The sequence below is a fragment of the Cygnus olor genome, chromosome 11, assembly GCF_009769625.2.
Source record: "Cygnus olor isolate bCygOlo1 chromosome 11, bCygOlo1.pri.v2, whole genome shotgun sequence".
Taxonomy (NCBI): Eukaryota; Metazoa; Chordata; class Aves; order Anseriformes; family Anatidae; genus Cygnus; species Cygnus olor.
This window is the reverse complement of record NC_049179.1, coordinates 12807666-12835278: the sequence shown is the minus strand read 5'-3', so window position 1 is coordinate 12835278 and position 27613 is coordinate 12807666. Positions and strand designations below refer to the sequence as shown.

Sequence of the window (27613 nt, the reverse complement as noted above, 5' to 3'; positions counted from 1 at the left end):
GATGGTGAAACCTAGATAAAACCTGAAGCACCTGACACCTGGTGGTGTCTTTACAGTAAGCTGACCTTGCTGCTGTGCTGGTCCTAACAGCCAGGGTATCCAGCTTTAGGTCTTCATTTTGTGGTTTGCCTGCACCACAAACTCAAACAGAAGCAGAATAATCTGAGAAAGAGCCCTGAGTAATGTGACAAACATGTAGAAACATTAAACTCATGTTACTGATAGAGGTCTTACTAAGGAAAATTTCCTCCCCCACGGAAAATAGGTTTTAACACTAACAACCCAAATCCCTCAGAGAGCATGATCTAGACCTCCAAAAACAACAGGAGAAAAACCTGTCCGCTTCTCCCTCTGTATTACAGTTCCTACTTCCCACCTCTTGCTTGGCTTCCAGATACACCAGCTTTTATTTGAAGAAACCACATGGGAGATTAAAACTTCACATCAATGGCAGTTCCCAGGGATTGCTACATTTCACAGATAAAGCGGTGTCCTTTTATGCGATGGTGGTACAGCACTACCAAAGACGTTAAAATGCTAAGATTAATGATTTATATAGATTTAATTAGCTTGTATATCTTAACACATCAACAGGGAATATATTAATTTCCTTTCTCTTTGTTAGAAGAAAGCCCAAAGTATTAAAACAAGGGGACAATTTAAGCCTGACATTTATATGGCTCTAATACTGCCAGCGCTGGAATCACATATGCAATCTGAAGTTACTACCAAACACTAAAAGCACAACGAGCAGCCAGAGACTCATGAATTCAGAGCCCATCTGACAGGAGGATGCAGAGTGCTTTTTAAGAGAAAAGAGAAAGCTGGCTTCAAGAGTTTATCCCTGATGTTGGAGGCATCCTCCGTTACCCATGACCTTTGCAATAGCCTCTCTAAAGAACTCTAGGATTCACTTGGATCACAAACAGGGTTCAGGTTTGGCTGTTCAATTCAGAAGCAGTTTAGCAGCCAGAACAACACAGCAGCCTGCTTCAATATACTCTGTTGAATCCAGAAATGTACTGGGGGTTGTTTTACTGTGAATGAATACTACAATGGTTATAGATTTGATTTCATTGTCATTAAGTGGATGTAAAACAGGATGTTAAACTTTTACTGCAAAATGTATAGTGGCATCTCTCTGTGCATAAAAGCAAGTCTCACATTTGATGCATACGGCCATGTTGCATTTTCAAATACTTAGCTGGGGAAAAAAAAACACACAAGTGGGTGGACTCTGCACATAGAAAATTGGAGTAATTGGAGCTATCTTCCCCATGCTTGTCCAGTCCTATGGAGATTCAGTTTAAATCTCCTCTTTCTTTCAGCATTGCAGTTAAACTTGGACCTTTCCCAAATGTTCTTACGTGGGAAGGGGACATCCCAATTCTAAGGTGAAAATTCAGAAAAGACTGATGTTTTCAGTGGTGTCTGTAAAAGAAAAAAAAAAAAAAAAAAAGTACCATCCCTCCAGGTTCTTAAGTATATAAAACAGATGGTGAAAAAAATATTCGGAAACACTGAAGAAAGAAACTTGTGCATCTTTAAGAGAACTAATTATCAGTACTGCTAAAAAAAATCAACTCTGTAGAAAACAGTGATAGGTAATGATGCTGTTCAGCATTCAGGTTTGTGTGAAAACACAAACCCCTCTTAGTTTGAGAACATTTACTTTTAGAGCTGGAAGAGCTATGATCAGAAGACAAGCCAGTTGGACTTCAAAGAAATACGTTCCATTCTCAAAGTATAATTTCAGTTCACCTGTTCAGGCCCCAAAGATATTAGAGATGCACAGCTGGATAAAAAAGAAGATATGGGATTTCCTGGGTAATGTTGCCAAAGCCATTGCCTTCATGAACTGAGAGTAAAATTAATCTACTGGACTCTGTTAAATCATCGTCTCCCCATTAGTTTGTTTGGACAGCTTAATTTCATACAGTAGGTTTCACTCTTCAATTTCTGCATGCTCATAACTCTTACTGACATTTATCAGACTTGGATCAAGGGGAATACTCCCACTGCAGTTCAATTTTCTCATGAATTCACATCCCACATAAAAAATCTTTCATTAAAAAAGCTCCTTGTGTAGTTAACTGATCTTACATCATCATAATAGGTATATTTTTATTCATTAGATGATTACCATGACTATTAAAATATACATTTCTGTGACAGTACAAACCACAACAGAATACATCAAATTCAGAAAACCGTCAATAGCAAAATCAGGGTAATGCTTACACGAGCATTTTAAAGCCTAACGCTGACAGTGGCGAAAGACAAAGGGAGCCACAAGCATAGCCAAGCACCCGTGTTGGGGCAGACCATGTCCCACCAGCTTTTACAGCTAATGCAACCAAGCACAAGGCCTGCAGCGCTGCCCTGATGTGCATGACACTGCCCTCTAACTTGCAGCTTCCTACTTTCAGGTAGCAAGAAAGTAACTGGACACCTAGGTAAACTTACTTTTCAATTGCCATAGGCCATAGCTACTACTTCTACAAGGGAATCTGTGTTTTGTGCAGCTTTGTCTATCCAGCAGTATGACGTGCATCCTACAGACACATTCATTTCACCAGAGACCTTTCTGAAAGCACTGTAACTAAATTATTTTCCAGGCTTACGTGAGTCATTACAAGCCAGACCTAGGAGTCATTGAAAATGCAGAAGACAATTTTATAACATTAAAAGAGAAAAGAGAGAGGAGAGACAGAGAGAGACAGAGAGAGAGAGAGAGAGAGAGAGAGAGAGAGAGAGAATTTTGACATTTTAGAAGAAAAAAGAGGAAAAGAAGATCAAGAAATTTCACAATGGCAAAAAGTAACCAAGTAATCAGAATCCCCCCCCCTTTTTTTTTTCTTTTTTTTGGATGAGATTAAAACTTTTGCACAATTGCTTCTAATAGTCTGCGGGGAACTTATTTGTCCATTAGAAAGTCTCATTTTGGCTCAGAATGAGGTCATGAAGAGCTGTCAATATTTTGAAACACAGAATGGTTGTTTCAATTCAAGTTGGTTTTCATTGTCCTCCAAACATTAGAACACAGTTTTGCACCATTTCTAATACTCACTAAAAACACAACTTTGGTTTTGCAATTCTTTGAAATGCATGGGATGAAGTTCTTAGCTACGGAGAATTGAAACAGGGTAGTCAGCATTTTTTCCAGCAAAGGCAAGGACTTCTGTGCCCCAACAGAAAAGCCTCTGAACTTCCTCCTGACCTCTCTGACATCACAGCTCATGAAAAATGGGGACACAAAATCCAGATCTACTTAATTTACTGCATAAGGAATGTTATTAATTCTACTATAGTATGACGTAGGAAGACACTTCAGATACACTATAGTCATCTCATCAGCAAATAATCTTTTGTCCACGGAAAAATCCCAAGCACAGCTATTAAAAGTATTGTCTGCAAAGACACGAGCTTGTTCTCCAGGATATCCCAACAACACAATTCCTCAGAAAAGCCAGGTGCACCAGCCTGCAGTTACATGATCACCTGAATTCAGCACCTCTTCACAGTACTTCTGGCTATCCTGACCCACCTCCAAGAGTAGGTTTTAGCAGCTCAGTTCTTTGATTCAGCTCCCATTCAGCAGCATAATCCCTACTGTGAGTGCAGGAGAGGCGGAGGGAATGAACCAAGAAGGATACATCAAGTTGGGTAGGCTCATCCCTTTCAACAGTAGTATGGATTTATGTCAAAAGAAAGTTGTAACTACCTGAGAATTGTTAAGGCCCACAAAATCCCACTGCAGTTGTTCGTTCACAGCTTGTGCCTCTTGTAGAGTATTACCTTCAAAGTTCTGGCTGGTCCCTTCCTTCCTCCCTTGGAAATGTACCTGATTCATCTCTTAAGCTTGTCTTCTCATTTCCTTATTCAGTCCCAAACTCCTTCAGCCAGCACAAACTTTCTCTCTTTCTTTAGGCCAAGGAGGCAGAGCAAATCAAACCCAGCTTTCAGCCACCAGTGTGCTCATTGGAAGTGGTCTTGTGGCCCATTTCTATTTCTCAGCACATGAAGCACACAGTAAAAATACAATGAAAGACAGTCAAGCATATACAGAGTTTGCAATATTAAACCAGGATTCAAAAGCTCTACCTAGACAAAATCCACAAACCATCAGAGTCAACCGTGCATGATGAAGATATATAATATCCTTTGCCTGGAAAACAAATCGAGCTGATTGTCTCTAGATGTAATTTAGACCAGACTGGTGATGAGAGAAACTGGTAGCATAATGACTTAGTTAGAAGAGTTTTCTAAGGGAAAAAAATGTATTTGACATTACGAAACATATTAGACATTAAAAAGCACATTAAATATATATACAATATATATTCAATATGCATAAATATAAATATATTTACATTTATTTTATATATATAGATATGTGTATATATATAAAATATATATAAGAAATATAAATACATCTAGCAACATCAAGAAACCGCCAAGGGGGAAACTTTGAAAGTATAATAAAACAAAATACCAAAGCCTTGGAGACTACAAAACATTATGCACTGGCACAAAACCATTCTTAATACCTTCACGCAAAAACAGTGTGCTAAATACCACAGTAATTCAGTAAGATTTGTCATTCCTTCTTACTCTACCCATAAGATACACCTCAGCTTCTAGGAATAATGATGTTAAGATTGATGTTTATTAAAAGTTTCAAAATGTTTTTGTTTTATGCAGTTTCTAAAGTGCCCTGTTGCCTGAACTCCCCTTGTATTGGATGACCTTGAACGTGCCTGAGTCATGGGCAATTCTAACTGCCATCTAAACAACCATCCTAACTCATACACATTGTCATGTTCTCATTATCTGGACTTTGTACTTTCCTACCATGGAAGGATTTTCACATAAATTATACAGGAAATGAAGCAAAATGTAATTACAGTGTCCAACAGTTCCAAGGAGATAGATAGCACAAGGCATGGAACACAGTTGAACTGTCAGCTTTCAATAAATGTCACCTGGTAGAAAGAATCTTAATGCAACATATATCACTAAGCCACCCGCTTTGGAATTATATCATTATCTCATCACAGGAATAAAGAGTTATAAGGTTATGGCAATTTCAAACAATCAACATTCAAGCAGATTTCTCAAAGGGACTTTCATTCTTTGCTTTTACACATCTCTATTTGGACTTGAACATATACTAGCAAATTCTATTATATTTTATTGAGTTATACCAATGAAAACATTTCTAGTAAGGTTAACCCAGACATTTAATAATCCATTAGCACCCTCACTTTTTCAATGTAATTTTTCTCATAATAGCTTTTTATTCTCAAAAGGAAAAGGCAAAGCTGTAGAGCTTTAAAGTATTCTGAACTCATGCTATTGAGCCAACAGAAGAACACTGCAATGATGAATAAAATCACATTCTTGCCCTTAACTGCAGTGGATGATAAGTCAGACCCACAGCCTTTGCATTAAATGTTCGTAGCCTAGTTTCTAGAGGGGAGCACAGAACACCATCACATTTTCTAGGGAGTATTCTTTCTTAACCTATTTTAACAGGGTAAAGATCTTGGGTTTTTGCTTGTTTGGATTTGGTGGGCTTTTGTGTGCACTATCCTCCACACAAAAGAATTATAAAAACAATGCAAAAAAGCAAAATATAGTTTAAAACACTAAGGAAATAATTACAAAATTGTAATATCTCTGCATTTCAAATAATCCTTTCATCCAAGGGCCTCATGATGCAAATACCTAAGCCTTACTCTGCTATTGAATTGTTATCGACCAGGTTATTTATGTGGAGTTTTGAGCCCCCAAAGTTAGAAAAAACTCAAATTATACAAGCAGCATAGAGACTTTCTCAGATACTGTGGTAATGATTTTTTTCTTCCTGCCAGCATGCATGAAACACATGCTGTTTTTCTTAAGCGTCTATTGTGCTCATTGGTCTCATAGTATTTTTATATGCCTAGTAGGTGGAATGTTTTGAGAAATAGACAGTATGGGCTTAGCTAAATTAACTTATCTAAGATTTGTTATGTGTTGTGAAGATGCATATGGGCAGACCCTAAGGCTCAGCTCATGCAAAGCAGTTTATGCCTTGGTAAAAGGATTGTGGATCACAACCTACCGTTAATATTTTTTCATTATTGTTGTATAGCAAAATTAGACTGATCAGCTTCATATTTTGCTCTCCTTTCTTTTTTCCTGCTTATCTATCGTGTGATTATACAGTTCTCCTGTACTCATAAAAAATAATTTTCACACTTTAAATAAAACAAAACATATGTTCTTTTCAAGGTTTTAAGATACCTGGTTCTCTTCATAATTTAAAAATATACCCAAGAATAAAACTAACCACAGAAATTGTATCAATGGAATTAAAGCAATTTTTTTTTCACATTTACTTAAATCAGTGCCATCTCTTATGAACTCCTAAATCATCTTAGCTGTAACTAATACTGACTTAATTGGTAACTAAAATCAGGTAAGTGGTTTAAATACCTAAAGAATTAAACTGAACCAACTCTACGTTAGGATGTTATTTAATTCAGCCTCTGCAATTTGTACATACAGACAGACCTTTACATTTGCATTTTAATTTAAAGCACATGAAAGAGTCAGAGAACACACCCACTGAAAGTACTAGTCTATGATCTGATTGGTTCCTTCAGAATGTGCACCCAGCTCCAAGGGGATGCCATGACTACCAATAGGTAAGAAAAGGTAACGAAAATAAAATCTGTAGGAAAAAAATAATCAGTGAGAGTTCTTATAAAAAAAAAGTCTTACTTTTATCAGCTAAAAGGTTTTCCTTTGAGGCTTCATTTCCATTATAACACAATGAATCTTCTGCCATCACAGACACAGATGTTCCCCTAAGTCTGCACAAATGCACAAAATCTCTTTGTCTTAAAATCCACTCTGGAAGGACTTCACTGTTGCAGATTAGCAATTTATTAAGTAATGTTCCTGCATCTGCTGCTAGTCCTGAGCCTTTCCCTTCAATGTGGTCCAAGTCAAGTGCTATAAGAAATGAGCCTGGAAGAAAACAAAGTATATAATGAGCTTCTTACAGGCAGAAGCCCAGAGAAGAAAGAGGGTGAAAATGATATGCTGTTTTTATTTGTAAACGTAACTGTGTATATCAGAATTTGATGCATCTAGACATGAAACATAGGCCAAGGACCCCTTCATCTGCCTGTGACAGTAGGCTAAATACAACCATAATGCAGGAAATAAACCGGAATTTGCTGGTCTGATTGAATTGGTAATTAATTTCACAATTAGATGCAGTTTCCAGAGATGAAAACCATCCATCCACACTTCTCGTTACAGGTATAAGGATAATTCCCCACATAAGGAATGACATTTCTAGGGGGAATTTACAGGACTTGGTACCTCCTCCTCTGCTGGAGGATTCTGGCAATCAGCACGTTTTTTCTTGCAGGGAGAGCAGAAAGCTCCACCATGTGGTGAAGTTGCTTCCTTGTAAATTGCTTGTTATCAGAGACGATGGTTTCCATTTGTAAATGTGTTTTATCCCTAGTAATATTTAGATTAGCTCTTGGGAAAACAAACAACAGATTGAAAAGATTTTTTTTTTCAGCTAAACAAAAAAACAGGTGGATAGTTTATTAAGACGTATTCTGACCTATTATTTCAGCTATCACAATTTCGCTTGGAATACTTAAAACATATTCCTTGTCCATTTGACTAGAACACAATGACAATTACAGCCTCTGAACTAGTAATTGGTACAATGGAGACTCTAGATGTACAGTCTATTCAAATAGCAATCATCCTGATTCATACAAACTTTGCTGATATTATTCCCCCCCCCTTTTTTTTCTTGTAGTACACTTGTGACAAGACATTTCTAGCTAATAAACTACTCCAGATCCAGTTGTACACTCCAGATCTAGTTGCACAGCAAGAGCAAGGGATGGCACTGGGAAGCTCAGGCAAGACGAGGAATACTAAAGTCACAGAAAATTAATGTGAAATTCCAGAAACAATTAAATCCCTGCGTGAAATCCAGATCAGCATTTAAAACCAAAAAAATATATTCTTCAGATTCTTTAATAAGAAATGGTGAGTAGTTAACTATGAATAAAAAAGATAGTCTATGTAACACATAAGATACATTTATTTCAGTTATTTTAATGTATTTTATTTACTTTATATCCTTCTTTTTTCCTCACTGAGATATATGGGGTGCATCTCTTTCTCTTGTTTATTTTCCTTTACTTTAAATATTTGAAACATTTAGAATGTTTTTACTTCATCCTTTCTGCTGAACTCTTTAGTAAGCTTTTTAAGCACTGCTTCTTCAGTGAAGCATAAATATTCAATACCCTATTGAAATGTTCAATATCTGTAGATGGCTATAGAGATAAGTATTATTGTTGTTAAGACATATTGACAAGAAAGCTAAGTGAGTGGACATTTAGGCTCTCATTTAGGCTCTGATTCAAAACCTTATTGAAGGTTTTTTTTTTTTTTAATTATTATTATTATTATTTTTATTTTTTTCAGTGTGTTCTAAGGCTTTTAAAATGCTCTAGCAGGACACCAAGGATTCCAGCCATAAAGACCTTGAGAATATTACCACCATTTATTGATTTCCCAGTTTGGAGTAGCGGAAAAGGTAGCAATGCAACAGAGTTTTCTTCAAAGTCTAATCCCACGCCTTCTTACCTAGAACAAACTCATCCGTTTACAAAAGCAGCAACCTCTGTGGAAAGGTGAAGATCTCATAATAAACGAGATGTTTTTGAAACTAAAAGAGGTGTCTGATTCAGATGACTAGTGCATATACCACATTTCCTAGAAATGTGTAACATGACTCTACTGTCTGTCATAGAAAAATTTCTTCTCGTAATGATGAATAATGAATAATGTACATGCCAGAACATAAAACAAACCCAGTGTGCAGACCACATTATTTGTCACTTTCATAGAAGTTTTTGAGGAAGGTAAATGAAACTTACATTGGGAACAACACTTGACATATTGACTGCCAGAGCATTTTTCTGAAAACTACTTTTTCAGGTTAATTCACTGTTTACGTACACTGGAAAAACTCCTTGAAATGGGGGCGATGCATCCAATATCAAGTGTTCTTTTCCTCCTGCACACCTGAAGTAGACAAATTCTAGAAAATATAAATTTGTAAGTACCAGGACCAGACATTTAAGCTGTTCTGTTTAAGAACAAGAAACTAATCAGATTTTGTTTTAATCTGATTTGGAATTTGTAACATGACCTAATATGAAGAAACCAGATCAATGAGATTAGGAACCTACACTTCTCTAAGGAAATAAGCCAATAGAATAATCCACAGACATACACAGAGACAAAACAACTGGAATCTGAGATGAATGTAGCAAAACAAGATTCCATCATTTGAGATGCAATCATTTCCTGGAACATTTAATATTAATACGATTTGCTACATATCAGTTAGGAGCCAAGAACACCTGAAAAAGAAAGGTTCAAGTCACTGGGTCACAAATCCCTGCTTCAGAAGATGAAAATTCTTATGCACCCATTACTGGCAATATATTCTCACCCTGGCCAGTGCAGGAGCAAACAGTTGTTTCAGGAATGGAAAAAAAAGGCATAAAAGCAATGCCTAAAGTGTTTGTCCCCTGGATTAGGAATAGCATCTGCAAGATACAATTTTATGAAAGTGGGATATGTAGCAATGCATCACCTACCAGGCACCAACAGGAAGAACTAGAGCTCAGTTATTCAGGATGTCATCACTCCTACCATATATCCAAACCAATACAAAAGGAATTCTTTTGTGAGACCGGTACAATGAACAGCACTTTGTCATCTCTAAATGTGCCACAAAGTTCAGATCTCAGAAAATCTAAAAGCTCAATTATAGCAATGAGTTTCACTGATCATGAACCATCAATGTTTCAGCAAATATGAAGATGAATTATTAATTAGGACAATCTTAAGAGATTGCTAGGAACAGAAGTTACAGAGAAATCATGGGGATGCTTAAGGATTTTCTCTTAGTAATAAACATCTGTCCAAACCCAGATAAACATGTCAATATTGATTATATTCTTGGTAATTACACTTTGATTCAGCTCTCAAATCTCATCCCACATCTCAGACCCTGTTGACAACTGCTTAATCAATTTAGGTCTTTTTTTTTTTTTTTTTTTTTTTTTTTTTAATGTGGATGACTTGTTTGTTTAATTCTTTTCATTGTGAGATTATCTGTTGGGGGTAATTATCAGTGAGCATTTAAATAATTGCTGCAATAAACTGCAATTTCCTGATCAAACAGGAAGCGAATTTCTTTTGTTTTAATCCCTCTCTATGTACATATTTCTCAAGTATATCCAACAGAGCTACCCTCAACAGCGGACCAAAGCCAGGAGGAACCTGAGGAGGAAGCAAAGGCCACAGCCTCTCCAGCTGCTCAGTTCTCCACGAAGATCTGGTCACGAGATTCTTGTGGCAGCCTTTTGCCACGGCCTCCCCAAATGGTGCACAGATAACCTTGATTTCCAGTGCATAAATTTCCCCATGATAAACCAGGAATAAATTTAGAACAAGGACATGAGCCATCACCAAGAAGCCATTTCCACGCTGCCCACTATACAAGGAAATAAGGTTACTAGGAGACATCCCTGAGGGCTGAAATCCTCCTATCAATAATTGGACGGTTAAACATGGCCAACACAAGTCAGGAGGGGAGAATGGTAGTAGGGCAGCTTGCTAGAGAGCTTGAGCAAGTTCCATTAAGGAATTAAAAGAAAAATTATACAATATACAATAGTTCTTAGAGGGGAATTCATGAACTGAATGGCCTGTACCTTCATGATTTAATACTGTCAGTCGGTACAAATCTGTTTCCAAAGGAAACTTGCTTGGTCTCTGCCTTCCTATGAGCTGAATCCACAAAACCCTCAGGGAAATGAATGCTATTTCTACTGAAGTGAGCATCCTTTGTTTTGCTGGTTTGCAAAGCAAAGTGCCAAGAGGGGAGGACAGTAAAGCAGTTATGAAAAGAAAGGAAATGCCGTCCTCAAGTCAAATTCAACTGGTTGAGTTGGCAGGATAAGAACAGTAAGGGTATAATCAGAGAGAGTGGGAAAATAGAAGGCATCTAGTTGACTGAAGGATAAAACAGACATGGCCTGTTCAGCCTTTCAGCCTGTCTGTAGCGCTGTCAAACAGCTAATCCTTCCAAAACTCCTTAGGGAAGTCAGCAGCGACTCTGACAACTGCTGTGCCACAATCCAATAGATGTAATTTCTTATGAAGTTAAAGCTTCATCGTGGCAGGGGCCTTCAGCTCTGCAGCCAGCACCCCAAACTCTGCATTCAGCCTCCTGTCAGCCTGTGGCAGCTTGGGAGGCAGAGTCAGGCCCTCTTGCTGGGCTGGTGCCTGGCAGCAGCATGCAGCCCCAGGAGCTGGGCAGTAACGTGGCTTTTCTCTAGACAGGCAGCTCGGGTTCAGCAGACTTAGCAGGAGATGTAATGTACCTCACAAGCGAGCTCCCAGGGGCTGGAAAAAGCCTGCGAGCTCAGTGGCGTTTTGCACACTAAGATCAAGTAGCCACAGGGGGTGGAAAAAAACTAAAGCCTTCCTCAGCCCTGCTAGTAAGTCTGTGGTGATGGGGGGGGGGGGGGGGGGGGGGTGGGCGGAGATTTAAAAGTAAAGGAGAAATTGTCTACCAGTACCTAGTCACTACTCACTGACATATGCCACAGGACTCTATTCACTCTGACCCAGCAAAAATTCACAGAGGCATGGAAGAGTAAAGCTTCAATGGATGTTACCAGCAACGCTACACACTGCTTACTGCATGAGTCCCTGGCGGCTCTGCCTCAGCAGACGTGCACAGACTCCCCGCAAGATGGCTGCAGAGACTGCAGCATCATAGCTGAAGCTGTGGCATCTCAATCCAAGGGCAAGATACTCGGAGTATTTCAAATGCACATGGGCACAACAGAAAGTTGCACCTTTCAAAAATGCAAATCCCCGAGATACTTTTCAAAACTTCATGAAAAAGGATGTAAGATTTAAATGAAACATTTCTCCCTTTTTGAAGTGTTTTCCTCATCCCTGTGCTCATACAGTTCTTCACAGCTTTTGGTTTTTATATGTTGCATAAGCACATGTTCCAAATCATTAGCACTGCATTTCTTTTCTTTTTTCTTTTTTCTTTTTTTTTTTTTTAAATTTTAAAATATATTTTTTATTATTATTATTTTTAAAGACCTGTTGAAAACATTGCATTTCCGTCTTCTGCAAATAGAACTTTTCTGTTGATTACACTGATTGTCAAACGTGCTTTCTTACCCATGTTTGGCTGTCATTCAGCTGTTCTTATTACTGTTCACTACACCTCCTGTCCCTCCCCAGCTTAGATTTTTTGATAATTGGCCATTCCATACCCTTGCTTGTCACTGGCTGTGGGTCTTAAGCTCTAATTCAGCCAAGGAACACATGCACAAATCCAGACATAAGCTTGGGTATGAAAAGCTTGGCCAGTCACCTAGCCCTGGAAACTTTGCCCTGACGAAAGAACATCAACACAACCTAAACAGAAATCTAAGCCAAGGATATGTACTCAATGTGTCTTAATGTGAACAGCTGTGATCCAAATTCTGCCTCATTCTACCTGCAACGGTTTTAGCACAGGCACTACAACAGCTTTAAACCAGGGAGATCTACATGCCCTTACACAGCCCTAACTTCCTGAGGTCTGAAGGACACAACATTGATTTTAGCCTGGGAATATCTTCTGAAACAGATATTAAATATCATCATAGTCCATGATCCCTTTTTAGTCCATAACTAATTGCAGCCTTAGTTTGGAAAGTCCCACAAAGAAAGCCTACAGAAGACTACTCCCAAACGAATTTCTATCCTGTCCCTGGTTGAAATCTAGGTCTTATAAGTTTTCTCTGCTGATCAGAATTCTTGTACTTACTCAAATCTATTTCATATCCCTGTAGTGGAGCAACCTTTCGTCTAAACATTGAAGCAAAGCCTATCTACTTCAACTCCATCAGACTTCAGGCCTGATTACTTATAGATTCACATGCCCTTCTTACGCATCCATTCTTCAGATGGGTTCTTCGAAACTTAGTCAAATTGCTGATGCCAGCTTCAGCTATAACCTCATCATGGAGACAGCTACTCTTGCTGACCTTGGTTTCCATCTAGGTCTAACAAGCAACCCTAATTTTCATCCGTTAGATGTGCCCAAACATCAACCAAAAACTCTACACTTACAAAAATACTTAATGCCTTTGGTTTTAAATCCCTCTTCCTGCCCCAGTAACAAACAAAATTATTCAGCATCAGACCTCCATGGACCTAGTTCATCAAGAAAAAAACAACTTCTCAACATAAATCAAACTTCATGGCCTCATCTAAACCCAGGCCCCTAATTTTCATGATTACAGGGTATGTAAAGTAATGTGAGTCACACAGATATCCATTTGGATAAGACCATAAGACTTTGTTCTCCAGACCCTGAATGTGCACATTTAACCTTCTGAAATCAATTTATATAGTCATTACTAGCTGTTATTTCATGCTTGAGGATTTGAGGTTTGGCTCTTATCGAAGAGCTGATTAATTTCAACATTGCAGAAACCTCATTTAATTAGGGGGACTTTTCTGGAGTTTTTTTAACTGAAAAACAACCATAAGAGTACATTAAAATTATGTAAGTTTGAAACTCTGAAGCTTTTCATGAGAATTTGCATTTAGAAATCTTGTGTTCTTCAAAAATACTTTCAGTCATTATGTCACTGAAATTAGATGCAATTAATTTATAACTTCTAAAAAGAGTGAGAATTATATATATACCACAAAACAAAGTTCATAATATGCCAGGTACAGGCCAAGGTCCTAGACCTGTGCATAAGTACAGAGATAAATACTGCACCAGTCAAAATTACATATTTTAGACATCTTATTACCAAAAACAGAAAGGACAGTTAAGCACTTTGTTTCTTTTACCATGGAAAGCTGTTCCATTAATGTAATTTCTCACTAAGAAAAAATATTTTATTAATATTTGTTTTGTAATTAAATCAAATTATGATTATTTGAAAAGTAATAATTGCAAATTAATTTCTTTTCCATTTTCCCTTCTTATTTTATACAATACATGATAAGGAGTCTGTGAAAATGGGAAGGGGCATCCTTTTATAACTACACTGTTGTGAGAAAAGGATAAGTAGTATAAAATATTTGGGGAAATGTGAAATCTTCAAAAAACAACATGAAAACATGAAACCCTTTCATGTACAAATCACAAATCATAGTCTTTGAGGTGAAACAACGCACACTGCAATATTTTAAAGTTTTAAAGAGAAGTGATAAATTTTATCCAGACTTGGAAACAAAGGAAGTTCCAAAAGAAAGTTTCTTCAATGAACACACAAAAGTTCAAGAATTTGTATCGTCAAGATGTATTATGAAAACAGAGTTATTTTCCCTGTTCAAATTACTATTTTCTACCTTTCACAGAAACCCTGTAATGGCTCAGCCACACTGGAGATGTTAAAAAAAATATCCTGGCAAAAAACACTTTTATAATATATACCAATTAATAAACAATATGACTGTCAATCAGATATGAACCCTAATTTTTTGAATGCGTCTCATTCTGAAGTAGGATTAAAATTCATGCATCATCCTTTGGAAAAAATAGTATTAAATAATTATTAAACTATATTCTGAATATGACCATTGCCTTTATATCCATTTGTTTTAAGTCAAAACCTTTTCTGAATGTTTCATTTTTCTGTAAATGGCAAACAGATGAATATAAATGGTATTTATCAAATTCTGGAAACAAATGGAATAATAAAACTACTATGAAATTATTTGTGTTCAGACTGTCTGAAAAGGCCATATATAATATATATATATATATATATACCCATATATAATGGATAGACTAATCAAGTACTGTAGGCTTCCTAATTTTGCAACAAAACAAGTGACACCAAGAACAAGTATACTTTAAATGGTCTTATAGAATCTAATATTGATGATTTTGTTGTTCCCACCTACTCCTCTCCAGAATGTTTGCTTTTTTACTCGGCTGGTTTTCTTTACTTCTAACGCCCTTCCATATGTTCCAATGATTCTGCATGTTTAAACAGCCTCCACAGATAGTTGACTTATTCACACGTTTCAGGAGGCACAGAAAAGCTGAAGAGCGTTACAGATGGCCATCAGAAACATCCCTTACAGAAAGGTTACTTCATGCCCAAGAGAGACAAGTTTATTTGCCCATCCATACCCCTGAGGTTAAAGACAAAATATTGAAGTATCTTGAGAAAATCCTAGTTGCTTAAAGGAAAACTAAATGGTGAACAAAAGAGACACTTCAACTTCAAGTAAACCTTATCTAGTTGGGGAAATGTAACAATAGACAGTAATTTCTTCCTGGGACAGAGGCCTAAATAATCTTCCAGACAAAGCAGTCTTAAGAATCCCTTCCTTAAGGAAATTCTAGCAGGGTAACTGTGTTCTGAGTGTGAGGAGCATGAGGAGGAGTTTGGTTTGAGTGTGAGGATAATTGCTTTACAGCAATTATCTTCTATTAATGTTATTTAACTAAGAAACCATGATCTAGCTCTTCCCATACACGGATAGCAGTGTCCTGGAAGTGGCTAACATTCTTATACGATGGAAGAAAGATCTATACATGAAATAGTGAAACACAGTCCATCCCTTATTTGGCTAATTAAGAAAGAAACTAGTATTAGCAGCTTTGAGAAAATCCACATGAAATTTAAGCATCTGGTGTTTTCTACTCATCTCTTAACTTGGGCTTTCTTGGCATATGAGCTGTCTTTTGGCTGATTTCCACTACAAGCAGGGAGCTTGCATTATAGGAGAAGTCAAGAAGAGTCCTCACTTTCCCACCATCCATCTTCACTCTCTACAAAAAGGAAGTGATAAGGCCAATGTAATTTCTTTGGCACCCCAGGCATAGGGGGAGATATCACAAACATCAAAAAATTTTAGCGTCATATATGCAGTTGCAGTATTTTTGACATACTTTCCCTACACATCAAATGACTTGGGGATTCTTGATGTCTGTTTTGGTGACTTTTTTTCTTGCCACCTCCTTTGCTATAAAATCCTTCCTTTGCTGCTGCTGAGTTTGTGGGGGGAAAAAAAAAAAAAAAAGGACTGCCAACAAATCAGCCAAAGAAGAAAAACTTGCAACTCTCCTCCTCCTCAAATATTTTCATGTATCTACTTTCTGCAAAATTTCTATGTTCCCATGTATACTAAGGATTGCAAATATTACTGAAAAAGGAAAAAAAGTCATATTACTAGACTTTAAAATGAAGATTTCATGGTGCGTGAAAAACAATCAGTCTTCTCCACTGAGTTTGACTTCATTTATCATGAACACAAGTTTACAATAGCTGATGTACAAAATAATTAAAAACCTGTTTCTTGCACATGATGAATACAGGTCTTGAACACATTCCCTCTAAACAGTTCCAGCTTTGGTTAAAGCAAGGCTACAGTAAAATGTAGTTTGGGGTCTTGTATATAACACCAGAAAAGAAATCACAGCAATATAAATTACATTTTGATCTCCAACACAGACAGTTTAATAGGCCAGATTCAGCAAAGCATTTAAGCAAATGCTTAAATCCCATTGATTTAAGTGGAATTTAAGTACGTATTAAGTACTTAGTTGAATTGGGGCCATACTGTGAAGGGACTCATAGAACAAAGAAAAAACAGTAGGCTTTGGGGATCTTTATTTACAGCTCAGACGTTAAACTTAGCAAATTTGGCTTAGGAACCTGTATAATGCAAAAGGAGCCAAGGACAGACTGCAAGAACATTTGGCTGCCCCGGGTCACTTCAGGATAATGCAACATACCAATATGGGATGGATTTAGTTTCTAAAATACTTTTATCTCATAATTTACAACATCTAATTTACAATTAAGGTGTGCCGCCTTAATGCGTCGTTCAGCACTTTACTGTACAGAGAGACTTCAGATGCTGCCAACTTTCTCGTGCTCTTATTTATTCATCTCCTGTTCTTCCCTCCCACTTTTAACCCCAACCTTCTGGTTACAGGGTGAGGAGGAGGCATATGACATTTGCTGTTTGTCAGTCAACTCTCACTGCATAACTAAAGAGGAAAAAAAAAAGGAAGAAAAAAGCTAACAACATCAAGTACATCATCCTGGAATATGGTTCTCCAAGAGGGGATCAAACCAGACATTTCAACTCAGTCAAAGGAGTTCTGTTAAAATTATGTAAATTCTCTTGTAGGTGTCTTGGAGTGAAACCAAAACTATGTTTAGTCTACATATAATTTCCTAAACATTGTAGCTGACAGAAAGAATTACATTGCCCATAGGATGACTTTTAATTATTTCCTTATCTTTCCTTCTTGACTCTAGATATAAGTTTTCTAACTCTACTAACATTACTGCAGATGGTTGAACTATTTCTATTTATCTTGCAAAGTAGAAGTTAGCTTTTGGGGACATTAATAATTCTTGTTGTCAGCTTTTCTTTTTGGGAATAAGCCTATTTCCGGGGAAGTCTGGGAAGCTTGGTTCCCTAGGTCTAAGAATAGATGAACAGGAAACAGAACATTATATCATGTCCAAGCACTGCCATTTGTAGTGAAATTAAGACTCAGGGTTTTATGAAATCTCCTAATCATGTTTTAAAACAGATTAGTTTTGAGGTCAGTTTCTATTTAGCAGAATGCTCTCATGTTTATTGGAACCCTTTCTTGGTACTATCTTCGTGGCAAGACCAAGTTAAAACATGATCAAATTTTGGTGAGCTAAAAAACCACCTGATTATATTGCTCAGGCTTATTTCAAAAAATATTTAATTATTATAGATGATACTGTCAAAATTGATAATTATAATAATTTCCATAAATAATAAAGATTATTTTCAGTTAGATAAGAGATGACCAATTTTTTTCAGGTATTTAACTAAGGTGAAGGGAGGGTTCCTAAAGTCATCCTAGACTTACAGACAAAATTTGCATATTTGTGCTGAACAATTTTATGATAGTGCCAGAAGCTAATCTCACCTTTTCTGATTCCTACGAGGTGTCACATTTTCAGAAGACCATGTTTCATTCCAGGCAAGAAGCATGAATCCACTTAGAGTACTGTCACTGCACAGAAAGTATATACAACTATTCATTCAGGTCACCAAAAAAAAAAAAGAAGAAAAAAACAACAAAAAAAACCTCTCTAAAACAGTGCAAGACCTATTTAATTACATGGTAAACTGACATGTCATTGCATGCACTTTTATTTCTGGTACTTAAAACCTGCTGAGGAAGTTGCATTAACCAGCAAAATTACTGACCCCTTTGTGGGTGCAAACTTAAATGAGTAAACACAACCCTGAGCATACAAAGGATCAGCCCTAGTTGTTCTCACCTGTGTGTGCGCAAAATGCTCTGATTTCATTACACATTAGATTTGTTAGTACTGTGTTAATCCCAGCCTGAAACTTAGGACACAACAGTCTCTGAACTGAGGCCAATGTGCTTCTAGTGATTAGCAGATAAATTAGGAAAATACCGAGCCTATTAAAATGAGCATACTCAGAAATGTAATTGGATAGTGAATGAAATAATTTAACACTGATCAAAACAGATAAACACCACAATGTTTTGTGCTCTGAAAAAAATGTATTACCTGACAGTTCATACAGCCCATCAGAAAACAAAGAAAGAATAAACTTTAGCAACAACATTCATAACAGTATGACTACTAAAAGAATGATCACTATAAACACTTATCCCAAAGCAAATTTTTGCACTGCTCAACAGGTATTTACAATGGAAAGAGGCTTACTTTTTCTTCATTCTCAATCCTGACAGAACACTCTGATCTCATTTACCTCCTCAGCTAAACCAAGTCTTTTCTTCTGCATACCATAATATGGCTACAGAAATCTGCTGTGGGAAAAAAGATTTAAGTGAACAACTAAATAAGAGTGATTTTTTCTTCCTCAATAAATGCAGTAGAAGTTTCCAATACTTTGTTTTCAGTTTGCAAACTGTCTAAATTCCCAAACAGCAGACAGCAAACAGCTTACGTGGCACAGTAATACACAATTTTCATGCTGGACAGGAAAAAATAAAGAACTTTCAGTAAAATTTCTGTTCAGTATTTTACTACATTGAGCTGATGTCAATTTTATTCAGAATTTATGTTGCATGTATTCCATCTTAAAATAAAAGCTGAAGAGGGACTGTTCTCATTCAGAAGATACAAATCCATGTACCATTTCAATTACTTGTGAAGTAGGAAATTCAGGAGTCACAGTGAGTCTGAGAATCTCACATCTGTCAAGTTAAAGTGCTTTAAAAAGACTTGTATGAATTTATTTTTTCTTCAAAAGAGTATGATAAGAATCAGACTACGAGGAAAATAATATAGTATTATTCATGTTAAGCAGCTAAACCATGTGATTGACACCTGTATCCCCCCAAAATATGCGAACAACAAAATTCACTACAACTGAAATTATTAAAAAAAGAAAAAAAAAAGCCCAAGCTTGGGAAAAATTCTGCAGTGAATTGTGACCCTGCTGTTACTCTTCCTGCTTTATATGCATAACAGCAGTAAGCCAGGCTGACCTTCATGTAATCAGTTAAAGTTACATCAATAGGACAATTCTCAAGGGGAAAAAAAGGTGGTAAGGAGTAAAGGGGAGAGTCAGCCTAGATATTTCTAAGGGAAAAATTAATAATGATTGTGGGCTAGGGCGGGTATCCCTTACAGAAGAGCAAAAGCAAAGCACAGTAGTCTCACCCCAGCTTTTTTTTTTCCCCTCCTCTTTTTTCTTTTATTAACATGAAAGTGCTTAATTGTTTAGGATGACAGTGTCTCTGCTTGCGAGAGGGAAAAGTCTAGGACTGATAAGCTATAAAAGGCAGGGCAACTGCACTTGGTTGGTGTCCTTCTAAAAGGCTCAGAAAACACAGCCCCCAAGGTCTACCATCATGTTCTGTCCTCTGCCTCATTACTGAGTGCCACGAATGAAGGACTAAAATGGCATTTATAGGATGTGTCTTTTTTCAGACGGCAGGAATCCTGAATTACTCAAGTTAATGTTACACAGGCCTGCTTGAGTCTTGGAAGTCGTCCAGCAGTTGCAATGGAGTGATCAGGAGAGATTAATTTCATCTACTGCTTGGGTACAGTTTAGAGTAAAATAGCACATTTTGACCTCAAGCTGGTAAGAGAAGGCTGTTTCTGGTACCAGAGTGATTTTAACAGTGAAGAATTTCATTGCAGGTTTCTGTGAAGACATACTGCTTTTTTCATTTCCTTGGCTTTGTGACCATCAGCTTAAAAAGTGTATTCATACCTCCTACAGAAACACATGCGGGGAATGCACAAGGCAGGAGCGCCACAGTAGGCTCCCAGCAAACCTCTCTCAATGGTGCGGCACAAGCGAACAGCACTATGCCTGGCAGGCAAGGATGCAGAGTTTCACCACCCTGACACTTTGCTAAACTAATACATCTAACGCGACTCAACCAGTGACAAGACTCTGAAGGAATGTGGTGAAAACCCAGCTTGGCCTGGGGAATTTATTGAGGAATCATCACAAATGAGAAGGGAATTTACTGAAGGGATCATCCAAATGAGGCTGGAAGGCTCTAAACAATGTAATTACTCTTGTTAGCATCTAGGGGATAAATTTTCCCTCAGATGGAAACTAAACCCATAAGAGGGGAAAGTTATTTGGTAAACTCACCACGATAAACCACGAAGAGTCATCTCAAAAGCAAAGCTATTTGCAGGCCAACAAAGAGATACAGTTTTAAAATTCCCAGCTATCAATGTTCATAATCTTACAAAGAAGTACTTCTAGATCTCCTTAAACGTGTCCAAAAGCACAGATCTTCCAGCTATTCCTTCTGTTTCTGTAACACTGACATTGGGTGATTCTCCATCATTTCCCACTGAAATCTTTGCCCTGTCCTCCACAGCACATAACCCCAGTAAAGCTACTGAGGAACAATGCCACAGACAAGTTTTCCCTGTAGCTTTTTTTTTTTTTTTTTTTCAGGTTATCCTCTACAGTTTCAATGTACTTAGGTAGATTTAAATGGCGATTACTTATTTGCATATCTTACAAATTTTATAGTGGAGCTATGACTCTATTATACAGACTTTTCTGCTCTATCAAGTCAAGCTGTAAGCAGATAACACAGCGTGACCTGCTAATAGTTACTTAGGAATACAAAACAACTAAAATAAACAACTATCCCTATAATCAAAACCACAATAATCTCCATAATTAGCTTTTTGTTTGTTTGTTTGTTTTTTTAACTCCCCTCTTTCTTTTTCCTTAATAAAGGAGCAAAAGGTCAGGGCTTCAAGCACACAAACAAGAATCAAGAAAAAGAGAATAAGATCAAATATCTTGGTTTTACCAGCAACTCTTAGGCTCAAAGACTAGCAAGTCTGTGGAAAAGTCAATACACAGAACTTGCGGGCACCATTATATCATTTCCTGCTGCTTTTCCAAGAATCCCATGATCATTTAATGTGGCACTTGCAGGAAACACATAAAAAGGAGCACTGAAAAAAGGAAAATAAAACAGTGCTGTGACTTGAAATGTAAATACACATCATCCAAAGATTATTCCTAAGAATGGTATGAAAAATAATCACCTTTACGAATTCCAAACGCTTAGAACGGGTACTTCTAGAAGGTACTGTAGTACTTCTCCAGAAGACCATCACTGGCAGTCAGATTACAGGAGGAAGAATCTGATAAATTAGGCCATACTATTGAAGAAATGACAGAGTTGATACATAACCAGTATCTGAAGAACTATCCAGTTCCTGGGAAGGCATCACAAGTACTGAATTGAATACACAACCACAAATAAATAATGATTTGGTTTCCAGAGAACTGAGAAGACAACTATTTGTTCAGCTGCAGGGGGCATAATACGTGTTTTTCCTTTGTGCCAATATGCTATAGGGTAATGGTATTGAGGTCAAACAATTTCAGAGGTGTACTTTCATTGGGGAATTAATAAACCATTTCAATACCTCAACACAGCACACCCCCTGCACCAGTCAGGAGGGTCTAGAAGCTGGTCATGCTGGCTTGGAACACACTGCAGGAATCTCCTGTATACAAGCAACAAAGGAGGGCCAATATTTGCTGCACTAGAGCAGCAGCAGAAAGCTGGGTGGAAAAACCAGCTCAGGCTGTTTTCATCAGGGTTTTATTTAACCCTGTGCTAGCACAGCTTAAGCTGTGTTACTGTCAGCTACCATTGTAAGATTTATTAGAAAGGAGTGTAAAGGTAGCCTTAAAACAGTGTCTTCTGTTTGGAAGAGGATTTCTAACAGTATGCCCAAATATGCTCAGACTGTAAAAACAGGCTTTGGACAATAGGTTTTATTAGAATCAAACTGTAGGAACTTATTTTTAGTTCATATCAAGCACTCATTAGAGGGGAAGAGTTCTCCCATTAAATATTCAATTAGTTAAAATGATCTCTCAGTCATGTTACTGCTGCCTGAGACACTAGTTACTCATAAAATACCGAGTTGTGAATAATGACTGAAAATACTGTCACCAAGCGTGAAATAATACAATGTAACAGAATGGGGAATAATAAGAGAAAGACTTGTAAAAATTATTAACCTACAGAAAGAAGTCTGCACGCGATGAAGGATAAAGCAGCAGCTGTTGGAGAAATGCCTACATGAGAAGACCTCAGCATTCTGCTCTGTATGCCAGCTTTCTCATGGGACTTTGAAAAATGTTGATTTTTCTTCATATATACATAGAGTAATGGGAACCACAATACGCGTTGCTGATTTTCAAAGGAAGGTGAAAAAATTTATAATGGCAATTATAGGAAAAACAGTTTATGGTATCAAAATATCTGCATAACTGGTGACTTATAGCTTCCAGTATTCCTCTATCCCCCTGCAAATATATTTTAGAATATATTTGCATCTGACAGCCACTGCCAGCGCTGTCTGCACAATGCATGTATCCAAGCACTCCACACCTGAGCTCGGCTCCTTTCTAAGAACCTTATTCTGCAGCCCCTTACAAGTTTCCACTAACATCAAAACATCCCAGACTCATGACAAACTATAGCAAATCTCAAACTAAATAACTTTTTAAAATATATATTTGATGACTTCCTTCTGATGACTGGAGACGTGTACAGTAAACAGAATTGGCCAGCTATTTTCACTTTGCATATGACCCAACTCAGATTTTCTCTTGAAGGTAAGAGACTCAAGATGGCAATAGAGAGCTGGAAAAAGCATATTCTAGGAGAGTACTATAAATATCTCTTTTGTTGCTTAATGTGTTGATAAATCTCTTGCTAGAGAGGCCTCTGGTATTAATCTGCCCATCAGTGTCTCAGTAATTCTCATCTAAAATTATCAACAAATAATTTTGTTAGTACAAAATGTTTATTTGCAGTTACACAACTCCCAATTTGCAGAATATTAGCTGCTTAAAACATAAGCAAACAGCCACAGACTATAAAAGCCAGTGCTGAGAAGATTAATTCATAACCTTATTTTGAAGTAAATTTAATGTTACAAGATCTAGTAATGTTCCCAAAGTCTGTTAAATGTTAGTGCCTTAAGGGCAAACATTTTATCTGAATTGTTTTTAAATGGTACTCAAAAAATATGATCAAGATTTCAGAAAAAAAATATACTTATTTTTCTTAACTCAAAAAGAGGATTCTCTGTCCAGTCACACAGAATCACACAACAATATTAACTGGATGCGGAAATGCTGAATATGCCCTGAGATTGCTGTGAAGCACTGCTGTGTGCTGCTTGACAGCTGCTGCCTTCCATCCCAGAGGTGGCAGCCTATAAATGATGAATGAACTTATTCATACAGTCTGTAGCTATCTGAGTGTAAGAGAGATCTAATATGCATTACGTACATCTGTCTAGATATATGTACACAAACTGAGTTTGGTTTAATAACACTGGAAAGAGTCCCAAAACTAAGGAATTTTAGAGTTATCACTTCTCGGTATTTTCCAAGATAAATGTCCAAAGAAGTAATATTTTCTACAGAATTATTCTTAATTAGTATTTATCATTAGAAGATCTTGTAATAGTATGCTTCCTCCAGCCTAAATGACTCTACTGGCTAAAGAACTTGCTATGCTAAGGGCTGGACCAGAGCTGATAAGGGTTTATCCCTTTACTTCAGTGGACTTCAGTTCAAACCTATGGCTCCTGCCAGAGGAGAAAAATGTTTTTTATAAGTAGGAAAGACAAATTTCTGCCTAAGCTCCTGCTTCTGAACAGAGCAAGAGTTGAAAATTTTAAAGCTGATTACAAATTAAAATCTGTCTGTCCCCAAATGCTTGCCTACCTTCAAACAATTGGCTGCCCCTCTCTGCTGAGCTGGAGCTGCAGGGACAGGTGTGCTGAGAGCTGACACCTATTTCAGGATCAGAAGAGGGCACTAGGGTTTAAGGTATATTCAGAATAAATCCAAGACAAAGGCAAAAAAAAAAAAAAAAAAACAACAGTGAAGCATGTTAGAAGTAGTCCCTTGTTATACTTGTCATATGAGAGAACCAGCAGAATAAAGTGAGAAAACATAGGCAGGACTGGAGGCCCAAGGGACCAGGGGCTGTGGCAGCTCGAGCACAGCTCAAGGGTCTTGTTCAGTCACCAACATTTACACAAGTTTTACACAAGTGCTTTCAGCTTGCAATAGCCTCACCCCACCTACTGCAGCCCTCTCCTCCATCCCACCTCTCATGGGTAAGCCTCACCACATTATTTCTTTGTTGGGCTCAGTTTGTGACTGCGCTGGCAGCAAACAGGCACACCACCAGAATGACAGCAACTCACAGAGATGCTGAGCTGCCCAACCCACCAAGACAAGAAGCAGTCAGATGGGTCAAGAGAAGGGTCCTTTGGGGGCTCAAGAGATGCAATGAATTTCACACTGCAGCTTAATAAGCCACACACACCCACAGTGTTTAATTCTCCTTGTAGCTAGGAAGTAGAGTAATTGCACTGTTTGTTTTTCTCTGTTAAATCCGATGTGGTATTTTGACACAACACATTCCATCACAGAGGGCTTGCCACATATTGTGCACGTTCTGTGTTAAAGGGGCACATTCAGTGGTGATGGACAGGTGGGGTCAGGAGAAAACCCTCTGTGCTGTGCAGTTTGTATCAGCAAGCTTAGCTGGTTCTTCTCCCTCTGGTGTCAGTGTTTAGGAAGAGACTCTACTGACCTATACAGTGCAGTGCCTACAAAAACTGACCCTGTAGAAGCGTTTTAATATGCAAATTTCCAACGTATTTGAGTCTGTGTCTTTTGGAACAAATAAAATATTCTAGGATCACTTGATAATGCTGTACCCTCTCCCTTGGACTAGGATTTTTAAATCTTATTCAGCATATTTTAGAACTTCTAGAGTAGTTGCTACTCAGGCCATTTCCTCTGGTCCAGTGAAAAGAAGCTAGTGTTAGTCTTTTAAGACCTTAGAAAAGTACACATTGTTGGCACAAAAAACGTCAACAAACAAGGAATCCACATAAACTTGAGAGGAATTGAACGAAAAGGCTAAATTACATCTTTGCAGTGAGGTAAAGCTGCCATACGTGCTATACAAAGGGACTTTACCAGGACATCTAAACAATCTATGTTGCTCAATTAAGAAACATCTGCGTGTGTGTAAATGTGATGCCAACTACAAAGCCACATCAGACTGTATAGAATTCCTAGAACAAATTCTTATTAAGGGGCGGTATCTTGTCAGAATTTAACTCCTGTCTTCGTGCTTTCTCTTTACAAGTAACCCACATGCCTCCCCTGAAATTTTCTGAACTAATACCAGAGACTGTCTGTCTCTTGTCTCCAAATCTTTTTTTTTCTTTATCTTTGCTTTTCAAACTCAAGCAGTTGACTGAAGAATCTAAAAATGCAGATTTGTCAGAGAAACACAAACAATATTGTCTTTCATAGGGCCTACCACATGCATACAGCCGACTTGACATTTAATCCAAAGACCAAAATAAGAACCTGTATCTTGCCAGATTCTTCTTGTAGAGAGTAATTGCACCTCAAAATTAGCCAAGTCACAAGCATGTTGCACTGAAATGGGTTATATTACTGGACACCTATTCTCTTCATGCACAGTCACAACAACAGAGGAGAGTCTTATTTCATAGATTAAGTATATGATCTGACACAAAAAAGGTAGTATCACCCACAAAAAGTGACTACAGTCATGAGTCAGGATTATAATACCACTGTCTTGGAATGTCTCAGTATTTCAGCACAGACAGTACATACGCTATCAGAAATATCCAAAGGTTTTCCATTAGCCAAGAAAGAGCAAGAAAAAGAGGAGACGTTCTTGACTACAAACAATGACATACCGAGGTGCAGATCTTAAAATGGCAAAATTTGGTTCCCAGACCCCCTGGTGCAGGGCTGGCTAGGAGCAGAAGGATGCTTTACTCTCTCCCAGGGAGAACTGGAAGCTGAATTTGAGCTTAAGTAATTAATTTATAGCTAATGATAACAGCAAAAGTGCACATTTATCACAGAAGTTGAAATTTCAAGGGCAAACAGTCACAAAGATGAGAGTCAATAATGGCTTAATAAAGCTGGAAATTAAAGGGACATAAGTATTAATATTGTACTTAAAAAAGGGAGAAGACCAAAATTATATTAATGCACATGTGGAAAAAGAAACACTCACAGCAAATGGAAAAATAATTAGGAAAAGAATTGTGGCAGTTTAGTGTGATTGATTTGCTATTTGAAAGTTAATGATGAAAGACACTGCTTTGGAAAGGAAAAACAGGTCTGCTTAAAGGCAGACACTCCTTACTTTTTTTCACAAAGCCCTGCGAAATAACGAGGAAAAGTTGAAAGCTAAGGATGTGTTTTGGTGAAATATAACACATCTTGGACGTTAAATGGGAATAAAGACCAAACAGTAGCAAAAAGTGATTTTGAACTGAGACTTCTGGAGAGACAAGATATGTATTATAGGGAATTGCTCCTTTTTCTTAGAAAGGGTATGATGATTTTACAGACCTTCCTTTAAATTAGACCTTTGGTATTTCAAGTACCGAATATACCATCAGGAAGGGTTAGGAGCAATATGCCAGCTTCACTGATCTCATCCATTTCTATCTGATCAAGCCAGTAACAGATTGGACGCAGACTGATCAGGATAAAATTGTGTGGTGATCAGCTCTGCCTGGAAGAAAGTGCTATACTAAGTTAAACATGGTTTCCTGGTATTAGATAAAATGGTGAAAACAGCACAGAAAAGCAGAGGAATACTTTGAGACTCGGTGCTAGTAATGACTTCTAAAGGAAATGATAAAAGTTGCGCTGGAATTGGTCTAACATGTTTAGCCCTTGAGCCTTTTTGCCCCCTAACAGGAGCACACTTCTGTATTGATTTCTATAGGATAGCTGAAGATGCAAGTATCGTTATTCCCCCATGAAATTCTTCCTGCTCTTGTTAAGGCAAGGGAGATTCAAGGCCATGTCACGCTCCTTTTCATATTATCCTCCTCTCAGAGCACCATAGGGA

At 37.5% G+C, this 27613-nt stretch overlaps 1 long non-coding RNA gene across 2 annotated transcripts in view; it reads right to left on the bottom strand.

Annotated features, from left to right (window-relative positions):
* Positions 1-251: 251 nt before the first annotated feature.
* The window catches only part of LOC121076208, a 170850-nt gene continuing 143488 nt past the window's right edge, over positions 252-27613 (bottom strand). The window contains exons 13-15 of one of the 2 annotated variants that reach the window (XR_005823388.1): positions 8973-9120; positions 6772-7020; positions 252-517 (exon numbers count right to left, since the gene is read on the bottom strand). This is a non-coding gene — a long non-coding RNA (uncharacterized LOC121076208). The remainder of the gene's footprint in view (positions 518-6771; positions 7021-8972; positions 9121-27613) is intronic. The other variant, XR_005823389.1, reaches the window with a different exon arrangement.